Genomic DNA, 4365 nt, shown 5'->3' on the forward strand with positions numbered 1-4365 from the left:
TTGTCAGTAATACTGACAGAGGATCTGGACAGTGCCAAGTGTAAACTCCAAGATCATGACTGTATGTTGAAGCGTTCAGGGATGGCGGCCTTTTTTCCCCAAGGCTCTCCAAATGGCACAGTTTTGGCACAGCTTTGGCAGGCGGCCATTTTAGGTGAGTTGGCTTGTATGGCTTTGTTTATGCTGGCATTTTTAGTGATTGTAGGACTGTTTAGGTGAGTTTGTCTGCTGAATCTGCTAGTGTGTCTTGCCTCCACCTCTGGCACCCTCTATACTTTCATTACCCTCTACCCAAACCGGGGTTTGCATCCCCACCCCGCTGTGACTGGTGTGCAGTTGGTGAGAGGCTGAGGTAGCTTGTGGTTGTGGGAAAAAAAGGGGAAAAAAAAGATGGTTGTTGGGGTGTGAGGAGCAGTGATGGCTGACATTAGGGGGGTGACTCTGGGACGCTAGTGGTCATTGTCTAGCCTCCTGAAGGTGTCGTGGGCCCAACTAAATGAAACACTGATGAAAGGAGGTTCCCACCTGATGACCCCAATGATATGTTGGTCAGCACTGCTCACTGGTCTATATAGGGAGTATAGGGAATTGTTCATTGAGTCTGGTCCATTTTTTTCTTTATTTTTTTTCTTTAGCACAAGTTTCTTGTGTTTATCTTAAATGAACGAATCAGACTCATTTACAATTTAATTGATTGGATTTGATTGGATTAGGATTACAATGAATTGGACTCTAATTGGCTTGAATTGGACTGTATTATTGAAGTGCATTGAGATGACATCTGTTGTAATTTGGCGCTATACAAATAAAACTGAATTAAATTGAATTGAAATATGTTCATGTAATGTTGAAGTTATCTGTTATTGTAATATGCACAGAGAGTAGTATCCAAGGCCCTCCCTGAAAAGGGGCATCTTAATGGCAGAACATTTTGCAGCAAAACCTGTATATATATTTCAGTATTAATGGCTCCTTCACAGATAAGCAAGTCACTCGTGTAATGGATGCAGCACACCCCCCTACCATCCCAGATGCTAGCTTTGATCTGTGTGCTGTTTGCCAAGCCAAATTGTCCCTCCTCAGCATCAGTCCCTCTAACATGAACGCAACCCTAGATAAGTTTGTATCTGCCTTTTCTTTGTATAGTAGAGTTTGGTCTTGTGTTGTGGCTGCAGTGATGAATTGGGTGTGTTTAAAATGCAGTACTTCCTGAAGAACACCAACATTCGTTATTGTTTTTCAACCTTTCCCTAGTGAAATCTTGAACATGTTAATGATACTGTACACCCTTAGATGATGTAATGATGACATTCTTTGAAACTATAGCTTGGAAAAACATGAATTAATATTATTTTTACATTCTTGTATCTCTTCTCTCTTTCAATCATCAATCAGTCTCTCTGATGCTATTCTTACACCCAGTCATGTTAATGACTTCTTACTTAGCTGTGAGACATACCACCACATTTGTTTTCGAATCCTTAGACAACTTTTCCAGTCTTTTATAGATCCCACTCCAATATTAACATTGCTTTGGTGGCATCAGATTCTAAATGAGTAGATATTTATCAAATAACATTTGATAATAACAGTCAACATTTGAAATGTTGTCTTTGTACTTTTGGAAATGGGGATGAAAAGCTCCTAGCTTCCATGTACAAAATCCTTAACTGGAACTCGTAGTATTCATTAGCAAATGAAAAAGGTGAAAATGAGTTTTGATTTGTTCATCACACATTGCATTCCAAAACCTGACAATATAATGTCATTCTCAAGTCTCTGAGAGCATCATTTCTATCTGGTAAAAAAGTGTCATGTTTTTTTTTTTGTGAGACACTAGTCAAATGCTGTTAAATCTGATTTATAATATTACATCAACATGTATAAACTAATTTATCAATCCAAAGTTCAAATATTCCCATATTATAAACTTAACCTCTTCAACAGGCTGAGGCAAAAGCCAGACGGGCAAAGAAAAGAAAAGTATATATCACAAAGTAATGATGTGTCCTATGTCTCTGTCAGACAAAAGATGGCCCATCCAGTTCCCCTTCCCCCCACTGAGAGATTTGGCCAAGATTCTCTAAATGCTTCCTAGTCAAACTTGGAATATGGAATGAAGGGGACCAGGGCTTTGTGGCGGAAATATAATTACAGCCACTAAAAGCTGGTGAAGGTGAAGAATGGGGGATGACATCAGACCAATTTCACACTCAGAACTTGGATGGCCAGTCGAAGCCTGGGCCTCGCTGCGCTACACTGATCAAAGCCTAAAGCAGCTGCCCCATAACCCCCTCACCACCCACCCACCATCACCATACCTCCATAGCCCCTCAAGAAAGGAAAAGGGACACTTATCTATGCTAATCTCCAGGACAAATATATTTTAATCTTGTTAGAAAACATGTTAATGCTGTAGCTCAGTGAACAAACTTTATGCAAAAAGAGTAAGGATTCAAGAATATAAAAATCATGCTTTGTATAAAACTGTGTTTCTCAGTGACTGAGTGTCACAGCTGGGAAATGATCAAATAGACACACCTCTGCAATAATTCTGTCCTGATCTGTGAGCTAAGTAAATGTGACATACATATACCCTACTATGGGATTTGATGATAAACTGGTCAGTCATGGTAGCACTCGCTTCAAGAAAGAATGCTCGAATTCATAATCAGTATTCAGATTTGGATGAATGGGAGCAACATTTCTCAGAAACAGAGCTACCAACATTAACAGCCCAGAATCAGTGAAACTCTGACTCTTCTTTAAGCCTAATCTCAAAGGTAGAGAGGGTGTCTGCTTTCTGAACTGGCAGCTGGTTCCACAGAGAGGGGCCTGATAACTGAAGGCTCTGCCTCCCAAACTGACAGCTGGTTCCACAGAGAGGGGCCTGATAACTGAAGGCTCTACCTCCCAAACTGGCAGCTGGTTCCACAGAGAGGGGCCTGATAACTGAAGGCTCTGCCTCCCAAACTGACAGCTGGTTCCACAGGGAGGGGCCTGATAACTGAAGGCTCTGCCTCCCAAACTGGCAGCTGGTTCCACAGAGATGGGCCTGATAACTGAAGGCTCTGCCTCCCAAACTGGCAGCTGGTTCCACAGAGAGGGGCCTGATAACTGAAGGCTCTGCCTCCCAAACTGGAAGCTGGTTCCACAGAGAGGGGCCTGATAACTGAAGGCTCTGCCTCCCAAACTGACAGCTGGTTCCACAGGGAGGGGCCTGATAACTGAAGGCTCTGCCTCCCAAACTGGCAGCTGGTTCCACAGAGAGGGGCCTGATAACTGAAGGCTCTGCCTCCCAAACTGGCAGCTGGTTCCACAGAGAGGGGCCTGATAACTGAAGGCTCTGCCTCCCAAACTGGCAGCTGGTTCCACAGAGAGGGGCCTGATAACTGAAGGCTCTGCCTCCCATTCTACTTTTAGAAACTCTGGGAACCTCAAGTAAACCTGCAGTTTGGGAACGAAGTGCTCTGTTAGGAAAATATCTTACAATGAGATCTTTAAGATATGATGGAGCTCGGTCATTAAGAGCTTTATATGTGAGGAGAAGAATCTTAAATTCTATTCTGAATTTAACAGGGAGCCAATGAAGAGAAGCTAAAACTGGAGAAATATGATCTCTCCTGTTAGATCTCATCAGAACTCTGGCTGCAGCATTTTGGATCAACTGAAGGCTTTTCAGAGAATATGTGGGACAGCCCAATAATAAAGAATTACAGTAGTCCAATCCTGAAGTAACAAATGCATGGAGCTGAGATGACTGTGACTGATTCAGTGTCAAAATGCGATGTTGTCTTTGTAAAACTTTAGCTTGAATATATAGATGATGTGCATATTATTGCATTCTGTTTAATGAATGATTCCAGTCTCTGGTTAAAGATGTAGTCAACAGATCATAGCAGCCACACCAGAATGCACAAGCTCTCAGGAAGTGACAGAGCTTTGTCTTTTGTTGTTTGTCTGCATCTGAATAAAGTATTTTTCTATTTCTATTCTATTCTATTGTGAGGCAGCCTCCCCGGCAGCAGTAAGAACTTTAGGCCTCATTCCCACTGCAAGCCAAGATTCTGCAGCTCATCCAGTAGATCACCATCAAGGGTCCCTGCCGCAGGATTTACTATTTCTATGTTGTAAAGTCAAGTCACCTTCATTTGTGTGGCACATTTAAAACAACTGAGGTCCATGCAGGTGCTTCTCAGAATGAAAGCACAACAATAAACAATACGTTATGATAGTAATGTTGAAATATGCTACATAACTTTGCCCTATTCGAGTGGAAGGCGAAGAAAAACAGGGGTCTTTAACAAAAACATGTTGTATACTTTCCTCTCCATGTACATGTGACATCATTGTTGTCATTAACTT

Source organism: Odontesthes bonariensis, chromosome 14 (genome assembly GCF_027942865.1).
Source record: "Odontesthes bonariensis isolate fOdoBon6 chromosome 14, fOdoBon6.hap1, whole genome shotgun sequence".
NCBI classification, from domain to species: domain Eukaryota; kingdom Metazoa; phylum Chordata; class Actinopteri; order Atheriniformes; family Atherinopsidae; genus Odontesthes; species Odontesthes bonariensis.